Source organism: Schistocerca cancellata, chromosome 1 (genome assembly GCF_023864275.1).
Source record: "Schistocerca cancellata isolate TAMUIC-IGC-003103 chromosome 1, iqSchCanc2.1, whole genome shotgun sequence".
Classification (NCBI taxonomy): domain Eukaryota; kingdom Metazoa; phylum Arthropoda; class Insecta; order Orthoptera; family Acrididae; genus Schistocerca; species Schistocerca cancellata.
In genome coordinates, this window is record NC_064626.1 from 304175843 (window position 1) to 304198524 (window position 22682).

A 22682-nucleotide genomic window follows, 5' to 3' on the forward strand; every position below is an offset into this window, starting at 1 on the left:
ACCAGTCACGTAACGCTGTCAACGTAACTTTACTGCATTTGATAAAAGTATTTTTTGTCTGTATTTTAATTTAATATTGCAAGATCACTTCCCGCTTATCCAAGATGCCCTTTCTTGGATAAGCATCATTCAATATAATTCCCTGTGGTCTACATCAATTACGGACGTTAGAATAGAGCCCTTGTTATTAAATTATTCATTTAACCTTTATTTTGTACTTCTGTGTATTTTATCAAGTCAGATGGTTTTTCACAGACCTGTATTTCGGCAGAGGACTCTGTTGTTAAAACTCGATTTGACGCAGCAGTCGTGCGCAAGATAGCTCATCTCTACATTGCTATTGTAACGTATATCGATTTCAACTTGCATACTGCAGTTAAGGGCTGGTCTCTCCCTAGAGTTCTTGCACGTCCCCCCCTCCCCCCACCCACCCACATCACATAACGTCTCGAAATGCGTCCTATCAACCAATTCCTTCCATCTGTCGAATTGTGGAATAAGTTTGTTTCTCCGCCAATTCCATTCAGTTTTTACGCATTAGTTATACGATCTAACAACCTCATCTTCAACATTCTTCTATACCACCACTTTAAAACCTTCTGTTCTCTTCTTGGCTGAAGTAGTTACTGTCCACGTGTAGCTTTCTTAGAAGGTTACGTCAGAAAAGAATTCAGTACGCTTAAATTTATATTCAACGATAACATATTTGACTTATCCAGAATGTTTTTGTTCCCACTGCGGGTCTGTATTTTATATCCTGTTCACTCTGACCGTCGTCAGTTATTTTGCTGCCAAAATAGCGAAAGTCGTGTAATTTTTCAGCGTTTCATTTCTCATTCTAATTCCGTCATATCGCTTAATTCGACTAAATTCCATTACTCTAGATTTGTTTCTGTTATTCATCTCATAACCTCTTTCCGAGATACTAGTCATTACGTTCATATGCCTTTCGATGTCCAATGCCGTCTCGCACAGAATTGCAGTGTCATTAATTATCAAAAATGGCTCTGAGCACTATGGGACTTAACATCTGAGGTCATCAGTCCCCTAGACTTAGAACTACTTAAACCTAACTAACCTAAGGACATCACACACATCCATGCCCGAGGCAGGATTCGAACATACGACCGTAGCAGCCACGTGGCTCCGGACTGAAGCGCCTAGAACCGCTCGGCCACCACGGCCGGCCATTAATTATCCTGAAAGTATTTATTTCTCCTTGTTGTTGTTATGGTCTTCAGTCCTGAGACTGGTTTGATGCAGCTCGCCATGCTACTCTATCCTGTGCAAGCTTCTTCATCTCCCAGTACCTACTGCAACCTACATCCTTCTGAATCTGCTTAGTGTATTCATCTCTTGGTCTCCCCCTACGATTTTTACCCTCCACGCTGCCCTCCAATACTAAATTGGTGATCCCTTGATGCCTCAAAACATGTCCTACCAACCGATCCCTTCTTCTGGTCAAGTTGTGCCACAAACTTCTCTTCTTCCCAATCCTATTCAATACTTCCTCATTAGTTATGTGATCTACCCATCTAATCTTCAGCATTCTTCTGTAGCACCACATTTCGAAAGCTTCTATTCTCTTCTTGTCCAAACTATTTACCGTCCATGTTTCACTTCCATACATGGCTACACTCCATACAAATACTTTCAGAAATGACTTCCTGACGCTTAAATCTATACTCGTTGTTAACAAATTTCTCTTCTTCAGAAACGCTTTCCTTGCCATTGCCAGTCTACATTTGATATCCTCTCTACTTCGACCATCATCAGTTATTTTGCTCCCCAAATAGAAAAAACTCCTTTACTACTTTAAGTGTCTCATTTCCTAATCTAATACCCTCAACATCACCCGACTTAATTCGACTACATTCCATTATCCTCGTTTTGCTTTTGTTGATGTTCATCTTATATCCTCCCTTCAAGACACCATCCATTCCATTCAACTGCTCTTCCAAGTCCTTTGCTGTCTCTGACAGAATTACAATGTCATCGGCGAACCTCAACGTTTTTATTTCTTCTCCATGGATTTTAATACCTACTCCGAATTTTTCTTTTGTTTCCTTTACTGCTTGCTCAATATACAGATTGAATAACATCTGGGAGAGGCTATAACCCTGTCTTACTCCCTTCTTAACCACTGCTTCCCTTTCATGTCCCTCGACTCTTATAACTGCCATCTGGTTTCTGTACAAATTGTAAATATCCTTTCGCTCCCTGTATTTTACCCCTCCCATCTTTAGAATTTGAAAGAGAGTATTCCAGTCAACATTGTCAAAAGCTTTCTCTAAGTCTACAAATGCTAGAAACGTAGGTTTGCCTTTCCTTAATCTTTCTTCTAAGATAAGTCGTAAGGTCAGTATTGCCTCACGTGTTCCAACATTTCTACGGAATCCAAACTGATCTTCCCCGAGGTCGGCCTCTACCAGTTTTTCCATTCGTCTGTAAAGAATTCGTGTTAGTATTTTGCAGCTGTGGCTTATTAAACTGATTGTTCGGTAATTTTCACATCTGTCAACACCTGCTTTCTTTGGGATTTGAATTATTATATTCTTGAAGTCTGAGGGTATTTCGCCTGTTTCATACATCTTGCTCACCAGATGGTAGAGTTTTGTCAGGACTGGCTCTCCCAAGGCCGTCAGTAGTTCCAATGGAATGTTGTCTACTCCGGGGGCCTTGTTTCGACTCAGGTCTTTCAGTGCTCTGTCAAACTCTTCACGCAGCATCGTATCTCCCATGTCGTCTTCATCTACGTCCTCTTCCATTTCCATAATATTGTCCTCAAGTTCATCGCCCTTGTATAGACCCTCTATATACTCCTTCCACCTTTCTGCTTTCCCTTCTTTGCTTAGAACTGGGTTTCCATCTGAGCTCTTGATGTTCATACAAGTGGTTCTCTTATCTCAAAAAGTCTCTTTAATTTTCCTGTAGGCAGTATCTATCTTACCCCTAGTGAGATAAGCCTCTACATCCTTACATTTGTCCTCTATCCATCCCTGCTTAGCCACTTTGCACTTCCTGTCGATCTCATTTTTGAGACGTTTGTATTCCTTTTTGCCTGCTTCACTTACTGCATTTTAATATTTTCTCCTTTCATCAATTAAATTCAATATTTCTTCTGTTACCCAAGGATTTCTACTAGCCCTCGTCTTTTTACGTACTTGATCCTCTGCTGCCTTCACTATTTCATCCCTCAAAGCTACCCATTCTTCTTCTACTGTATTTCTTTCCCCCATTCCTGTCTATTGTTCCCTTATGCTCTCCCTGAAACTCTGTACAACCTCTGGTTCTTTCAGTTTATCCAGGTCCCAACTCCTTAAATTCCCACCGTTTTGCAGTTTCTTCAGTTTTAATCTACAGGTCATAACCAATAGATTGTGGTCAGAGTCCACATCTGCCCCTGGAAATGTCTTACAATTTGAAACCTGGTTCCTAAATCTCTGTCTTACCATTATATAATCTATCTGATACCTTTTAGTATCTCCAGGGTTCTTCCATGTATACAACCTTCTATCATGATTCTTAAACCAAGTGTTAGCTATGATTAAGTTGTGCTCTGTGCAAAATTCTACCAGGCGGCTCCCTCTTTCATTTCTTAGCCCCAATCCATATTCACCTACTACGTTTCCTTCTCTCCCTTTTCCTACACTCGAATTCCAGTCACCCATGACTATTAAATTTTCGTTTCCCTTCACTACCTGAATAATTTCTTTTATTTCATCATACATTTCTTCAATTTCTTCGTCATCTGCAGAGCTAGTTGGCATATAAACTTGTACTACTGTAGTAGGTGTGGGCTTCGTATCTATCTTGGCCACAATAATGCGTTCACTATGCTGTTTGTAGTAGCTTACCCGCACTCCTATTTTCCTATTCATTATTAAACCTACTCCTGCATTACCCCTATTTGACTTTGTGTTTATAACCCTGTAGTCACCTGACCAGAAGTCTTGTTCCTCCTGCCACCGAACTTCACTAATTCCCACTATATCTAACTTTAACCTATCCATTTCCCTTTTTAAATTTTCTAACCTACCTGCCCGATTAAGGGATCTGACATTCCACGCTCCGATCCGTAGAACGCCAGTTTTCTTTCTCCTGATAACGACATCCTCTTGAGTAGTCCCCGCCCGGAGATCCGAATGGGGGACTATTTCATCTCCGGAATATTTTACCCAAGAGGACGCCATCATCATTTAATCATACAGTAAAGCTGCATGCCCTCGGGAAAAATTACGGCCGTAGTTTCCCCTTGCTTTCAGCCGTTCGCAGTACCAGCACAGCAAGGCCGTTTTGGTTATTGTTACAAGGCCAGATCAGTCAGTCATCCAGACTGTTGCCCTTGCAACTACTGAAAAGGCTGCTGCCCCTCTTCAGGAACCACACGTTTGTCTGGCCTCTCAACAGATACCACTCCGTTGTGGTTGTACCTACGGTACGGCTATCTGTATCGCTGAGGCACGCAAGCCTCCCCACCAACGGCAAGGTCCATGGTTCATGGGGGGGATTTCTCCTTTCTGAAGTTTAATTCCCCTTCTAAATTTCTCCTTGGTTTCTTTCACAGCCTGCCTATTGAAGAGACTGAATAAGAAGGGGATAGAGTACAGTTATCTTTGTCTCTTTCTCAATAACAATACCTCTCTTTCATATCCTTCGACTGTCGCACTGCCTATCTTCGACGTCAACGTGTAGCAACCACTCGCAGGTGGCAGCACTAGCACTGGAGGGTGTATAAGTGTATAGGGCAGACGCGCAAAAACAGTGCAGTCGTTGTCGCAGAGTAGATACGGAGCGATTTGTCTGACGTCGAAAGGGGCGTGATCGTTAGATTTCGGACCGAGGCTGGTAGAATTTCCGAAACGCTGGTCGTTTGGAGCCGTGTGTACGCGCGGGCCGCTGCTCGCCTCGCCAGGAGACAAGGCAGGCGCCAAAGAGAAGAAGACGCCGGTCGGTCCCGCTTTCGGGACTCAATAAATCGGCGGCGTCGCAAAAAGCGGCCGAGGCGAAGCGCCACCAAGGCTGAAGGCTGCCGCCGGCCCGCGCTACTCACGCAAGGACGCGCCCGCGCCTCGCTGCTCACTCCGTACTGGCTACTGGCTGCCAACGACTCATCGCTACCTACTGCAAACGTCGATACCTCTTAGTAATTATATCGATACTCCCACGATGACGTAGCATTCTACGATCTCGACTAGTGGTACATTGCCCTGATACATCGGACGTCCAGATCTTCTACAGGGTGAAAAGTATTTAAACCGACAAACTCTGGGAGGTTGTAGGGGACATCAAAACAAATATTTTTCCTTTGAACATAGCTGCTAAGGTTCAGTGACCATGTCAGAATTATATTAGAACAAATAAGCCCTCGGTCACAAATATTAAGTCAAAATTGACCAGGTTTCGACGCTACTATGAGCGTCGTCTCCAGAATTAGTCTGACTGTTGTAAAACATATTAGGCATACAATACATTAATAAAATTAAAGTTTGTACTGACTGGAAAAGATGCAGTACTTACAAGTCACATATTAAAAAAGATCTAAGCCGGAAAGGCGACGTCATGAATAATTGTGAGATGGCGAGCCGCTAAGGGCTGCTCATACTGTGAACAAGGGTTGCAACAAGAGTCTTGTTGCAACCCCAAGTCGTCCCGTTTGATGTCCTACCCCCCTTAAGTAGTGAGTAAGTCTAGGGACCGACGACCTCGGCTGTTTGGTCCCTCAGGAATTCACACACATTTGAACTTTTTTTTTCACTGCTGCACGACTACTGCACCGGAGCATACATCCAACTGAATAGCAGTATTTAAGTCTTGGTATCCCTCCACAAAAAAAGACACACTTATTATCAAAACTGTTACGAGAAATAAAGTGACAGAAAGACATTATGAGTCAAGGAATTGTCCCTGCTGGAATAAGTACTAATTCCAGGAATGTATATAAGTTGTACGTTTCGCCAGCGCAGATCCCTAAAGTCCATTTTCACGCGAATTAAGAACAAACTAGGAAGAGCCAACGAGAAATTCCTATGGTATCTGGTAGTCAGAGTAACACCCTTCCTGCTTTTTAAAGTCTCTTTAATTTCAGAACAGCCTTGCTGTTCTTTTATTGTTTCTTCGACAGTAACAAAAAAAAGAAAATAAAACGTCGTCTGTAGGTGTAATGAAGTCTCTCTCCACTTTTGTGAATCCCCGGAGATCTGTTCATATCAGTGCCGCGTGTTACGTCGGATACCAGTGTCTTCCATGCAAAACATTTCCACCATGTGACTCGCTGTCCTCATCGGGTGCTACCTGAGACTGCTAAGCCTATTCACTATATACTGAAGGCCGTGGAAGAGAAGGGACGAGGTGGACACAGCCGCCCCACGTACTTTCAAATCTTGTTCGAGAACATGTTATGCTACGTGAAAATATGTTATTCTGCGTGAAAAATTGTAAGCAACATGTGTACTTATGTCAACTTCAAGCACATATACGTCAATATTACCTTGACAATATTCTCTTATTGATACTTCACAGCTACATATGCGCCTCCAAATCAAAATGAATAAACGTAACTGGTGAATTAATATGAAATGAACTTAATGATTTTATATTTACAGTTTAATAAAGCCAATCACAGTGAAGAATAGCGCATCTCCTGCAAATATACTTCACTCTACCAGAGCCAGCTTCAGAATCCGAAGAAAATAACGCACAAAAGCGATGGTAATAATTAAATAGCGCTACGCTGCTTAATGATACACTACTTTGTTTCATTCATTTAAACTACATTTATGAATCGCAACATCAAATTGTTCAAAGCGGACAGATCTCTGGAATCAGTAAAACAGGTCAGGAACCGTACGATAAACAAAGGACTTTACCAACGCCAAGTGCTGAAACCACTTACTCACTCCAATGTACAGTACTTCGCGCCCGCGCATTACGTAGCTGAAGTGGAACTGAGCGAGTGGCAATAGTTGCGCGCGATAGTTTGAAAGGTGTACTTTCGGAGAGTCTCAGCAGCGTACTAACAGAATTTTGGCTCGGATTTCGCGTGGTAGAAATTTCTGGAGTCGACGTATTGCAAGTGTGCTTTTTCTTCTTGAAGTGTGAGGTTCAGTTGGTAATGTTTGCACAAGTGCCCACTTGAAGATTGTCCCGGAGTCCGAAGGTAGATGTGAGATGTTATACACAAGTTAACATGCTGCCATGGTATGAGCATCTCGGAAACGGTGAAGCTGGTCGGTTGTCCACGGCATACTATAATGGACATCTACGGAAAATAGCTGAAGAGTGAGAAGAGTAAAGCCCAATCCTGAAGGGATCCTATTTTTTCTCGTTGGATAGTGCAAGGTGGTAATTCCCATAGCAACAACCTTTCCGTGGTATCGTACCCCTCAGCTTTTTTTTCTAGATAAACTACTATGAACGAGCATCCACCATCAAAGACCATGATCTCTAAGTCTTCAGTGTTCGTGTCATCAGCGCCAGTAGTTTGGAGTGGACGCCGGTTGAAATGACATACAGAGTGAATTCGTGCTTCCAAAGAAAGTGTCACAATCGTTGTTGCAAAAGAAACTGGAGGCCTGCGTGAGTTTCGTGTGTGTGAGTCGCATGTCATTAATTTTAATTAGTATCAGTTCCGGAGCACAATGAAATAAGGGAATTACGGACCACAAACCCTTTACAGTGTCATTTGTTGCTTATCTAAACACACATTTGCTCCTCACATAAACAACTTCCAGTAAGAAATTCGAATTTGTGTTAGAACTGGAAGCGAGGCACACGAACACTTGTTTTCCTCGTTCCTTCAGAGTTCTCTGCAGAGTGGAACACTGTCGTTCCGCGACTGATGTAGGGGCATCCACTGGCCGCGCAGTGATGGCAGTCAGTAGGCCCGGTAGTAACCACAGTCATTAGAACGTAAGATAACCAGTTCCCAGGGCTCCATCATAACGGCGGTGGTCACCACTCGCTAACAACACTTACTGCAAAGTCGTCATTTCTCAACAACAGCGCCGGCAAATCGGTTGCAACCTGTATCGCGCGACATTGTAGGCTAGGCTTTTGCCAAGTCCGAAACACTTCGGTTCTTTGCAAACGTATGAACATTTTTCTGCTTAGTATACTTAAGAAATTTACTCAAATACAGTGACTGCTATAAAGCAAACGATTTTAACAATTTATCGTCTGTTTTAATTTAACTAATAATTTCAGGATTCAAAGAATCAGAAAAATAAATTAATGGTTTAACGTTCCGCTAACGTCGACGTAACCGGAGGCGGAATATTAACCCACACCAATAATTATCATAGACGAAACAAAACAGGCAGCACTCTTTTGGACTGGACTATATCAAGATTCGGCTGAAATGACTTATGATAACGGGAAAAATCTTTATCTCTATGGCGCGATGTGTATAGAATAAAAGAGCAAAAAAATCTTCTGGTTTCTCCTGTCATTTTGGTCTTTAGATACTTTCGGATGTTTGTTATCTCTGTCAGCATACAAAGTTTAATACACAAGACAAAAAAACCCTCAAGAACAAAATTGTGCACGTTCCTAGCTCGTTTTATTATGTCGGCATTCCTTTTCTGAACATGAAAGTACTTTAAACGAAGCAGCTTTGCTCATCTGAACAAGGTAAAACTTCGACATTTTAGAAACCTCACTATGTAAAATAGTGAAGTTATAATCATGCACAAGGAATGCATTAATACTCCATGTAATATAACATAAAGTTTGATATTTTGTTGATACTGTTTAAGAGGGTCTGATAATACAGAAATCTGAAGATATTTTCTAGATTTCTGAGAGGTGCTGCATTTCCCACAACACTTATTATATTATTTTTTTTGCGCATGAAAGGATTGTCACGCCTTAAAAGAATAATATCTTCTTGATGAAGTTATTTATAACTCCAAAGTTTTAATTCTAGTAGTATAATTTCTCTTGAAGCTAAATCACCACAAAATCTTTCCTGCAAATTAAAACGTGGAAACTGCTACTTTTCATGTTTATGTACGTAATTAGAAACTCTGTACTGCACATATTTACTGTCCGTATTTAGAAAGCATGTATCTATATAAAGTGTAGTGGAGTTTTGTGTTTGACGAAAAACTCTCATCGTTGTCTGACAGAGCACTCAAGTACAGTGACTAATTTACCACTGGCGATACTTTGGAGTAAGCCATTGAAGAATTCGTACAAATGAGCATATTTAGTACAAATGCAAAAAACCGATACAACCAACATATTATTTACTTAGCAGGTTACTGTTCATGTTCTGTTGGATTTCGTGGTAGAGTATACAAAGTGCCAACCAACTAATGAACAAGAGTCTTCCGGTAACTATAAGGATGTGCATCAGCTGGGTCATTGAGAACCTGATCACTCCCCAATGAAAAAAATGGTTCAAATGGCTCTGAGCACTATGGGACTCAACATCTTAGGTCATAAGTCCCCTAGAACTTAGAACTACCTAAACCTAACCAACCTAAGGACACCACACACACCCATGCCCGAGGCAGGATTCGAACCTGCGACCGCAGCAGTCCCGCGGTTCCGGACTGCAGCGCCAGAACCACTCCCCAATGAACTCAGACACTGAATTAAGAACTCTAACGGATGTAACGATATTAAAGGGGGTAACTCTGTTAAATGAACCCTGGATGTTGGTCTTCACAAAAATCATACTGCATAGAAAAGGGATTCACTAACTACTGAATTAAAAACATTACCCAAGTGTATCTAAGTTTATTATAATCATTCTCACTGTGTGTACAAGGGTGATATTGACGTTAGCATGGGTCTCCATTAAGCACACGGCAAAAACAACATCTAGTTAGGACAAAGAAATAAGAAACTATCGCTGATTAACTTGGCAAAGTTTCTGAAAAGGATTCAGGCCTCAGAAATAATTGTCATCCTAACAAATTAATCACTTGAAACATACCCACTGGTGGATACCCAGTGATTGTAGGATCGTATTGACGGTGAAGTGAAAATAACATACAACTACCCCTGCTCGTATGGTCATGGATGCGTCCTCATAATGTAATTAACTGTCGAAATATGTCTGATTTCACTTCTTCCCATCCAGCCAATGCCACCAGATGATCTCACCACAATCGTTGAGTGGTAATGCAAGGTGCGTATGGCGCACGCGGCTGGCACTGCTGCTCAGCAGACACATACAGGCTTCCTCTCCGAGCACAAGTTCCGCTTGCTACTGCCACCCTGTCATGGAAGCCTGAAGTCTCCTATATTAACACTGCGCGTGTGTACTACTTCTAATCTCCACCCACAGTTCTCTAATCCGCCTGTCTCCTGTCTCTACTTAGACCATAGTCCGCTCCACAAAATACAATTCTCTAATCAAAATGGTGCGCTAAACTCTGGCCAATGATATGATTATTAAACGCTGTCAGTTTTCCCACCAAAGAATCCGTATAAAATGTTTTCCAATCAGCCGGTATCCAGCCGATACCGTTTCTAGAGCGTTCTATGTCATGTTCCTATGTCGCCGACTTCTTTATGAGTCCGCCAATGCGTGGTCTTTCCGAACACAGAATTTCCAGAAAGCCAGCCTTTAGCCTTGCACTCCTGTACTTCTTAAGAACGCAATGAGCTCATTTCCCACCTCTTGGTCGAAGAATTACCCTCGCCAGTGAGACCGGCGTCTGGTTGACGCAACTCACTTTCACCGGGAGACAGAAAACGCATTAAACAAAGCTTCCCTCTGGAGATGAAGACACAGGGATCTGTTCAAATTGTTCCCCACTCCATCTGCCTTCCAAGAAGGCACTAGGCTGAGTACAGTGCACTCTGCAAAGCGCGTCTGGACGGATCTAGACCTGGTCTTATAAACGGCCATCTACTTGCTCTGGGCGGCTCTCTCCACGGTTAAGTTTTAAGCCAGACCAGTGTTACATGCACTAGCTACCTATAGTTCACGAAAAATAAAAAAATGTGGGGACCACCGAGACGACATCCAGCAGAATAATATGGGTCGGCTGTGTACCTGCAGCCCGGTTGACTAGGGCACTGCTTCTCCCCCTATTGGCAAGGCCTCAGAAGTCTGTCTCGGGGATCACGGCTCGCAGCCCCCGGTGTGGCTTTTCGCTGGCTCCCAAGACCGTGGCTCACAAGCCATGTCTACTATTCCACACGCAAAAATTCCCAGACACAACAGAGAAGATAGCTACACATTATTTCCGTAGTTAGAATCAAGAATAAATCAATCAGTAGAAACATGTCTTTAATTGTGATTGCTAAAATTTACATAATAAAATGAGATGTCGCAGTCCGGTAACAAACTGACGTCTCTCATGCTTCAGAATAAAAGTCTTTCTTCAGCACAGTTCTTTTCATTATCGAAGTACGTCGCAGTTCCGGATTCTAGCACATCCTCAACTTAGTTTTTGGCAGCTTATTCATTACTACCCTCTCTTCCAAATCTTACCTTGTCGCTTTTTGACATATTCCATCTGGTAAGGTTTAGTGCTTCTTAAGAACGAAATGAAGTAGCAAGAATAGTAATAATATTAAGTATACGGGAAACTTGAAACAAAAATGAGATACAGGATATTTGGGCGTTGCCCAAGCATCCAGAGATACAAGCACTTTTTCTACATCCAATAGGCTACTATTCTTGACTCCATTTTGCACTATTTTCGACTATTGCCCTAGTAGTCTAAATGTCGCGCAAAATTACACGAACAAGCCTATGAGGCAATGCGAAATATGTCATTGCGATATATCCTACGTACAGTGTGTAAACTTTTAGATGGCAGACCTCTCCCTAGTCCTGAATCGGCAGAAGTCGGTAAACGTCGGGAGGCTTCGGTAGGCACGCAGTTTAGACTGCTGCCAACATTACGTAGCTGACTGTGTTGTACAAGGTAGCCATTGTCGTCTGCTTCGTTATTGTTTTGCGCTGTACTGTTCTGCGTGTTTTTATTGTGCGGTTGTGTTAAACATTATCAAAATGAGTGAAGAGGCAGTTGCTGGCCCATCTCGGGAGTCGTCAACAACCCCTACCGGTTGGCCTACGGTTAGAAGGAGACAGGTATTATGTAGCGATGCTCGCAAAATTATATTGCGTGTGATTAAATGCTGCGAAAGGGAAAAGGAGCAGAAAAAATTGCTTCACCCCATTTACAAATCTTCAGTGAGAGCTGCTACATACACAGGACAAAGCATGCGTAGCATAGGAAAATTCAAACAGTTTTCCAAGAATCATCCTGGCGTATCACCACAAACGCCTGGCAAGAAAAGGTGAGTTTCCATTTCAGATATTTTGTTCGCGATCACTTTGAAGGAATCACCAAAATTTCATCGCAATCGGATGAATGGTTTGGGAACGAACAGAGGGCAGACATACATACATTCATTTTTATATATAGAGATTGACAGTTACGTTATACTATATGACCTGTTTAAGGATATTTAAATTTTATAATTAATAGTTTAACATTGCGGGGAATGAAATAAAATGAAAAAAAAAATTGCGAATAGTGGGAATCGAACTCGTGACAAGCCTTTACCTAATCAATTGCGTTACGCATAAAACGGTGACCTAACTGTAGAAACAGTGCCCATTACTGTTTTCGGGCGTTCGGAGAACAACTCACCAAAGTTTCATTGCAATCGGATGAATGGTTTGTGAGCGCATAGTAGACAAACATACATACATTCATTTGTATATATATAGATTTTAATGTACATGACGATTTCAGTTTCGTTTACGAACAACATTTAAAGCGAGTTTTACTTCCAAGCCTTTCGTCTACTTTCGTGTAAGCATGACGCGCAATTTGTAGTGCCAGCACTGCAACTGGTAGGCGTGCCTTGTCCCCCTTCCCAACGGCTCCTCTCCCCTCGCCAGCCGATGCTTGCTTCCTCCTCTCCCCCAGCCCCCTCCAAACTCAACCGTCTTACAGTTAACACACTGTACAAGTGTTTTGTTGGAAGCGAATGTAGCCGCGGTGCACATAAGAAGAGTAAACTAGGAGAGAGTAAACCAGGAGCGCATGTGGCCGAGAGTCAGATTACATATGCGGAACATGCAGACGTCATTAATTAGATCGGCTTTGTTGCCCCCTCCTTAAGCTCGCAGTTCGACTCCCTTCCCTTGAGTTTGGTTCAAATGGCACTGAGCACTATGGGACTTAAGATCTGAGATCATCAGTCCCCTAGAACTCAGAACTACTTAAACCTAACTAACCTAAGGACATCCACACATCCATGCCCGAGGCAGGATTCGAACCTGCGACCGTAGCGGTCTCGCGGTTCCAGAATGAAGCGCCTAGAACCGCTCGACCAAACCGCCCGGCCCCTTGAGTTTCCTGGACGTCTTCCTTTGTGTGTGGCTGTCTTATTTTCTTATGACTGTGCAGTTCTTCGCTGAGCTTTCAGAACTGGGCATCCAATATATCATTTCACATTGCCTCTATTCCAGTAGTGCTACAACTGTCGTCAATAGAACAGATGAGCATTGTCTGCTGTTTGTTGGATCAGATACGATCTTGTTTGTTATATTTTTACTAACTAGTCTTTCGCTTGTACTATACAACAAACTTGCTCTAAATGAAAATGCATAAGCTTCACATCTCGGGTTGTTAGATGTTGTAATTCGTTGCGCATTCTAATATCTTCGTGTGAATGTGTATGTTCGTTGGATGTTGTTTATGTTCTGACAAGTGTTAGGATTATCGACTTTTTAAAATTCCTGTATGTTGACCTTCACACATTAAGCTGCTCTGATTGCGTCTAAAACATAAATATGGCTTTTCGAGAAGACGCATCAGATTCTACATGAATCAAGAGATAAGCTTGGCGGGAATTTTAGCTTTTGCACTGGACTACACAGGTTTTATTTTCAAACGAACCTTCCAAATTTAGCAAATGCTAACTATTTTCACCACCAGACGCATGATAAACATGTAGACGATAGTCAAACTTGATCCATACTTTGCGAATATGACTGGGATCGCTGCTTTCACTATTGTTACCCAAAGTTGTTAAAAGTGCAGGCACTTAGACGAAGCCTTTCATAAACCTCCACAAAGAGAATCGAAATTCGTGAAATCTGGCGTCCACGGGGGCAAATTGCACAATACGAGATGGGTACACACCTTGACAGCCAATCCATCGTTGAGGCAGCGCCACACTGTTTTAACTTAACTCCACCTGCTGAAAACGATAGCGCAAAACCACTTTTGCTGCTTTACTAGCGCCGTATCAACTCCAGCATATCGGAGCATGAACGAACGAGCTAGCTACACCAGAAGCAACCGCACGAACCGGCAACTTACATCTGGCACCAAGGTGAACTTAAATTTCAATGGCCAAATTAAAATTCATCCCAAGTTACTATCTTCATTCTTGTAGAAGATATAGCCTTTGCAGGTCCGATCACTCGTTCTGAAACACTATGTATTCCACTTTAAACAAACACATTAGAGGTGTCGACGTTTATTCTGAGGTCGCTGTAGCTCGCCCTCCTAGGCAGTTCGATTAACCACAGACGCAGCGGGCCATTTCAACTGGCCAGCAGGCGGTCATTCTGGGCTGGCAACGGAATTGGTGAACCCGTTCCCGTGCGTTGGTGATTGACGACCGTTGTCAGTAGTATTCAACTGTAAAGCCGTACTTACGCGGGACGTGAAAGCGAACGTGCGGGCGGAGCTGGACGATGTTCGTGACATCGCAACATAAAATTTCTCACTGTGGATCACCCCCAAGTGTGAAATTCGGATTCACATGTTAGATTTTTGCTTCGTGCAGAAATCGATTTCTACGTCAGAATGTGGGAGACGCCATACTGGATTACGTAGTATCCCGCTGAAGCCCGAATTTGGTGGGTTTTACTCACTTTCTATATATATGACATTTAAACGATCCGATACACGGAGGAACTTCTGAAAACATGCCGTTTTTTATACGATTTGTTGTAATAAAATGACGATAAATGTCATATTGGTGGTTGTAAGCTTCTCTTATTTTGTGTTTTTCGTATTGTTACTTGCGTGCTACGAAGGTATGCCGTTTCAAGGTACTGGGGCACTGACCGTTTGTTAAAAAAAAAAAAAAAAAAGAACCTAGTCCTTTTGGTACGGCTCATTACCATTAAATGCAGATAATTACGTATCGCCGGTTCAAGTCTTCGGGACATCGTAAAATAAAAGAAATCGACTCCAACAATATCTGTTTGCTGAAGAGGAATGGATAGAGAAGTAGAGTGGGATGCGAAGAGCTGCCGCTTCGCACACGCACAGATCTCTTCTAAATGTTTCTAGACGTTGATAAAATGTTCCACATTTACGTGTAATTTTGCCAACATAAACATCTACTTTTTTATAGATGTTTGAAACTGTTTCAGTTGTTGGAGAGGATCTGATATGTTATTCTTGAATAATCAACTATGGTAGACTGCTAACAGTTCGCTTTATTACTATGGCCGGTTTCGATAGATCTACGCTCTCCTCACTAGAGTCCGCAGCTCGTGGTCGTGCGGTAGCGTTCTCGCTTCCCGCGCCCGGGTTCCCGGGTTCGATTCCCGGCGGGGTCAGGGATTTTGTCTGCCTCGTGATGACTGGGTGTTGTGTGCTGTCCTTAGGTTAGTTAGATTTGAGTAGTTCTAAGTTCTAGGGGACTGATCACCATATATGTTAAGTCCCATAGTGCTCAGAGCCATTTGAACCATCCTCACTGGATCTTTTAACATTATTAGCTGTACATGCATGTTACAATACAATGTTGCGGAACACCATTATGCGACTTCCGTGACTATAACAGGCGTGTACATCAAACAGTATGATAGCGTAGATCTGGTGAAACCGGTCGTAGTAATTACACTACTGGCCATTAAAAATGCTACACCAAGAAGAAATGCATATGATAAATGGGTATTCATTGGACAAATATATTGTACTAGGACTGACATGTGATTACATTTTCACGCAATTTGGGTGCATAGATCCTGAGAAATCAGTACCCAGAACAACCACCTCTGGTCCTAATAATGGCATTGATACGCCTGGGTATTGAGTCAAACAGAGCTTGGATGGCGTGTACAGGTACAGCTGCCCATGCAGCTTCAACACGATACCACAGTTCATAAAGAGTAGTGACTGGCGTATTGTGATGACCCAGTTTCTTGGCCACCATTGACCAGACGTTTTCAATTGGTGACAGATCCGGAGAATGTGCTGGCCAGGGCAGCAGTCGAACATTTTCTGTATCCAGAAAGACCCGTACAGGACCTGCTACATGCAGTCGTGCATTATTCTGCTGAAATGTAGGATTTCGAAGGGATCGAATGAAGGGTAGAGCCACGGGTCGTAACGCATTTGAAATGTAACGTCCACTGTTCAAAGTGCCGTCAGTGCGAACAAGAGGTGACCGAGACGTGTAACCAATGGCACCCCATACCATCACGCCGAGTGATACGCCAGTATGGCGATGATTAATACACGCTTCCAATGTGCGTTCACTCGATGTCGCCAAACACGGATGCGACCATCATGATGCTATAAACAGAACCTGGACTCATCCGAAAAAATGACGTTTTGCCATTCGTGTACCCAGGTTCATCGTTGAGTACACCATCGCTGGCGCTCCTGTCTGTGATGCAGCGTCAAGGGTAACCGCAGCCATGATCTCCGAGCTGATAGTTCATGCTGCTGCAAATGTCATCGAACAGTACGTGCAGATGGTTGTTGTCTTGCAAACGTCCCCATCTGTTGACTCAGGGATCGAGACGTGGCTGCACGATCCGTTATAGCCATGTGGATAAGATGCCTGTCATCTCAACTCCTAGTGATACGAGGCCGCTGGAATCTAGAACGGCGTTACGTATTACCTACCTGAACCCACCGATTCCATATTCTGCTAACAGTCATTGGTTCTCGATCAACGCGAGCAGCAATGTCGCGATACGATAAACCGCAATCGCGAAAGGCTACAATCCGACCTTTATCAAAGTGGGAAACGTGATGGTACGCATTTCTCCTCGTTACACGAGGCATCACATCATTTAAAATGTAGCATGTATTTAGTTTAGTAGTTTAGTAATGTCATGTTCCGTACATCATTTTCACGATTATTTTTATCGATATCATGTGGAACAAGTCAGATTACAAGATAACATATATACAAACACATGAATAGTGCTAATATTAATATTAGTGAAATTTTTAGTTCTACACGTAAAACTACATTCAGAGCTAATTTTTTTACCAGTTTAAGTTTCTAAGCACTCTGTTGCTCGTTCTAATTAGAAAATCGCAGAAAGTGTCAGTTTGCTCTTTATAGAAACTATTGTCTCCTTAATTTGAAGTCCCTAAGGAGGGTGATCGTCGGCCTTCGGTAGCCTGTCGAAATCAAGATGGCCGTGGGGGAGATGGGGCGGGGCGGAGGTGTGAGGGGCTCCCTATCCTGACTACCTGACCGTGCGGAAAAGCTCTGGTAAAGTCCGGAATCCCTCGGCAGTGACTCTTGAGGGAGGGCATGCGGCACTGTTAGCAATGAAACTCGGCTGCACCATTGGTTCTATTCCAGAGCAGCATAGATCGTGACTGCACTGAGATTAACTCTCTCAAATACGTTCACCCAGAACGATACAAACGCCACAGTTCAAACTTCACTAGCATCCATTCAATCTCGTAATGCAAAATGAGAGGTTTTGTGGTTAGAGATGAACAATGAGACTAACCTATGGGTCGCTGAAAGGGCACTAAACAGTAAAGCTTGCCACACATTCTTATCTGCGGAATCCACATACTCGACACTTCACGCAGATTAGTGGAAAGAAAGGCATACCATTTCCACTGTGACTTCGTACACGACAGCAAAAGGGGATTCGCGTTATACTTCAAACGCGTATTTACATTTACATCTATACTTTAGGTGTGTAGTGGAGGATGCTTTGTATTCCTCCCTTTCCTGTTCCAGTCGCGAATGATCGGCGGGAAGAACGATTGTTGGTAAGGCTGCGTGTGACCTCAGGTATCTTTCATTTTACCTCCGCAGTCCTTTCACGAGACATACGTGAGAGGAAACAATATACTAGCTGACTTTTCGCTCTTATGTAGAGTGCTTCTCTTGTAACATCTGCCACTGTAGTTGTCTTTGACTAGTAGGTGTAGTTCATATAGACTTGGAAGCTAAGTTTAAATGAGTCCTAAAATCTTTACAAAATGAGTCTTTTCAGTACTATTGGCACACTAAGTATATGAGAACCATGTCAACTTCAATTTGTGTGAAGGCAACTGTGAAAGACTTCCAATTTCTGTAAGTCACTTCCATTTTGTAAATCACTTCCGGTCTTGGAGTAACCGAGGTTGAAATAGCATATCTTGTCCATTTTTCACAAGTCAAAAACCATTTTTAAAGCATTTGTACTGAAGGAGGCAAGATTAAGGTTTAACGTTCTCCCAACGCGAGGTGCACAAGCTGAACAGGAATCACCCCGGCATTCACCTTAAGCGGTTTATGAAAAGCAAGGAAAACCTAAATATGACTTTCCTTACTATTTCCAATAGCGCTCCTCACTAATGGGATTCACACCCCTCGGTCATTCACATGGACAGATGCGTAATCCCAATGGTAAATAACAAAATAAAACAAGATTCCAGTTTCTTGCGAATTTATTGTTTTAGACGTCTTCACTCTGCCGTATAGAAATGGCTCTGAGCACTATGGGACTTAACAGCTGAGGTAATCAGTCCCTAGAACGTAGAACTACTTAAACCTAACTAACCTAAGGACATCACACACATCCATGCCCGAGGCAGGATTCGAACCTGCGACCGTAGCAGTCACGCGGTTCCAGACTGAAGCGCCTAGAACCGCTCGGCCACGGCGGCCGGCTGTCATATAGAACATTCGTATTGTATATTATAGAAGTGACATGATTATAGCTGTATGAACAAGTACATTAGAGAAAAAGTTTCTATTGGGCAATCATGAGGAAAAGAAATTGGCCGCGTCCTTTTAAAGGAACCGCCCCAATACTGGGAACACAAATTCCAATGGTTAACACACTCGACTCTCATTTAGGAGGAGAAAAGGTTCTAAACATCATCCGACCAATCAAAGTTACATTTTGTATTGTTTCCCTGATCACTTGATACGAATGTCACAACAGTTTTTTTTTTTTTTTTTTTTTTTTAATAATGCACGGCCATTACGTTTGTCCTTTCTTTTACAAGTGTGTTACGTTTTGCCAGTAATGATCTCGCTCTCAACGAAACAGTTAATTCTGACTTTCCTTCCTTCCATTATTTAATCCATACATGTTATGAAAAATTGCACACTGAAACAAATATTAAGCGTAAATATACAGAAAATTAATAGCACATTATACTACTTAACTACTAGACATAGCATGTGGACTTAAACATAATGGAAACATACTGGAGAAAATTTAAAAATAAGGAAAGACAAAGAAGAGATTAAAAGGTAACAAAAGGCTTACGAGGCCTCTTGCCAACAGCAAAGGAGATGTCACACAGTGCATAAGACACTAAAATACCCTCAGTAAAGATCTGTCGCTGCAACACTGCGATTAATAAAACATTAATAGAAGACAACTCCGTAAAGGCTTGTCTAATCTGCTCATCAAATGGTGACATAAGAAACATCATCTAGCTAGCGGTTCAACGCCAGGTGTTACTGTATCTTTGCTACTGGAATTCTGTGGTCTTCCCATAATTACACAGCTTGCAGCTGCAGGCAGAAGGCAGCCTGCAGTGGCTCGTTATTGCTACCTTGCAGATCACAAATCGCAGAGCGGTATATAGCTTTGATCGCTGGCTGACTTATAACTTCAAGCAACGGAACAGGTTTCCTTTTTCTTCTTCTTCGTCTTCTTTGGCGTTTGCTGCTAGAGCTGCACTATGTCGAGCTACAATTACTGTTACAGTGGGAAATTCCGCGGATATTTGCTATCAATATCTTTCCTGATAGATTCCCGCACTGAAATCGGTTAGTGTCTCTTACAGTTCTTATCCATTTTCTCATAAACTGTCGTCATTACCTGAACAGAATGAGATTTTCACTCTGCAGCGGAGAGTGCGCTGATATGAAACTTCCTGGCAGATTAAAACTGTGTGCCCGACCGAGACTCGAACTCGGGACCTTTGCCTTTCGCGGGCAAGTGCTCTACCATCTGAGCTACCGAAGCACGACTCACGCCCGGTCTCACAGCTTTACTTCTGCCAGTATCTCGTCTCCTACCTAAGGTCCCGAGTTCGAATCTCGGTCGGGAACACAGTTTTAATCTGCCAGGAAGTTTCATATTGCCTGAACAGTTTGTCAGAGTCGTATGGCTTCGGTGTAGTGGTTGAATCTCGCCATCGATTAGACGAGAGAAGGGTGGTTGTTTCTGTTTCAGAATTTTCAAGTTCCAATCGCTTGGTTTTGGAACCAATCTTGTACACGTAGCGAGGTAAAATAGTCACTGTATCGCCCAACAGTTCACAGTTATTACGGAAAAGATGTCTAGCAAATAGATGTAGTTTGTAAAAACGACTAGGAACACTTTATCACAAAAAAATTAAAGGAATTAGTTAATGGAACAAATTCATTATTACATGTCTCTGGAGATATTCGTTACGAATGCCGCAGGGGAGTGTCGTAGGACCGTTGCTATTCACAATATACATAAATGACCTTGTGGATGACATCGGAAGTTCACTGAGGCTTTTTGCGGATGATGCTGTGGTATATCGAGAGGTTGTAACATTGGAAAATTGTACTGAAATGGAGGAGGATCTGCAGCGAATTGACGCATGGTGCAGGGAATGGCAATTGAATCTCAATGTAGACAAGTGTAATGTGCTGCGAATACATAGAAAGAAAGATCCCATATCATTTGGCTACAATATAGCAGGTCAGCAACTGGAAGTAGTTAATTCCATAAATTATCTGGGAGTAGGCATTAGGAGTGATTTAAAATGGAATGATCATATAAAGTTCATCGTCGGTAAAGCAGATGCCAGACTGAGATTCATTGGAAGAATCCTAAGGAAATGCAATCCGAAAACAAAGGAAGTGGGTTACAGTACGCTTGTTCGCCCACTGCTTGAATACTGCTCAGCAATGTGGGATCCGTACCAGACAGGGTACATAGAAGAGATAGAGAAGATCCAACGGAGAGCAGCGCGCTTCGTTACAGGATCATTCAGTAATCGCGAAAGCGTTACGGAGATGATAGATAAACTCCAGTGGAAGACTCTGCAGGACAGACGCTCAGTAGCTCGGTACGGGCTTTTTTTGAAGTTTCGAGAACATACCTTCACCGAGGAGTCAAGCAGTATATTGCTCCCTCCTAAGTATATCTCGCGAGGAGACAGAGGCATACCGAGAATCCTTCTTTCCACGAACAATACGAGACTGGAATAGAAGGGAGAACCGATAGAGGTACTCAAGGTACCCTCCGCCATACACCGTCAGGTGGCTTGCGGAGTATGGATGTAGATGTAGATGTAGAACGAAGTAATTCTCGGAGCTGTAGTCGAATCGAGCACACGAGACATTTCTGAAACCTGCTGGAAGAAATCATCTTAGGAATCGAAACTCCACAGTACAGAAAAAAACGTTCTTAAATAAGTATTAATTATAATAGAATACTAGCTGAGCACCTGGTGTTGCCCTGGTACGTATTTATACCAGTTCTATTAGCACATCTCCTCCCTCCCTCCCTCCCTGTCTATCTGTCCATCTCTTTTTTCCCTCTCCATCTCTTCCTGCTCCCTCTATTTCCTCCACGCCCCCTATATCTCTTCCTCCCCCTCTCTGTCCATCTCCTCGTACTCGCTTTCTCTGTCCATCTCTTCTGCCATTTCTCTTTCCATTTCCTACTCTCTGTCTCTCTGTCCACCTCCTCCTCCATATTTAAATCCGATCCGTCTCCTCCACCCTCTCTCTGTCTGCTCAAGTCTTCCACCTCCAACCTCTCTCCACGTTATCAGACCACATCAGTAGGAGTTTGTTGATTCTTGCTCCCACAGTATCTATTTCCAGTAAGCAATATGTGTACCAAGTTTGATTCAGATCGATGCAAGAGTTTAGGAGCAGCTTTTTAGCCAAGGCTTTGCTCACATACGCACATGTCCTTCTTCTTCTTCTTCTTCTTCTTCTTCTTCTTTTTAACTGCCGCTTGGGTCTTAGAAACCATACGCGTTCTCTACATTCCTCTTCCAGTGCTCTCTGTTCTTGGCTTTTGTAGTCCATTCTCCTTTACTCAGGCCCATTGCCACCGCGCCCTCATCGATGTCATCCTACCATCTGGTTCGTGGCCATCCTCGCTTCCTTCTGCCCCTATGGGTCCAGAGAATGCTACTTTAGGTAGTCGTTCCCCCTCCATCCTAATTAGATGTCCGGCCCACATCAGTCTTCTCCTCTTCATCCTTTGACTAATATCAGTCTGTTGATATGGCTCCTTCAGTTCCTGGTTAAGAATTCTCCACTCCTGTGTTTGGATCCAAAAATTTTCCTTAATAGTTTCCTTTCAAAAACTAACAATTTTTGTTCATCTGCTTTTCAAAATGTGAAGCTTTCTGACCCTTATAGAGTTACTGGCAGAATTACACTCTGATATAGCCTAAGTCTGAAGCTTTTGGAAACAGCTCTACTAGATAACACATCTAGTAGGCCAAAATATGTTGCTGCTATCTTCGCTTTAA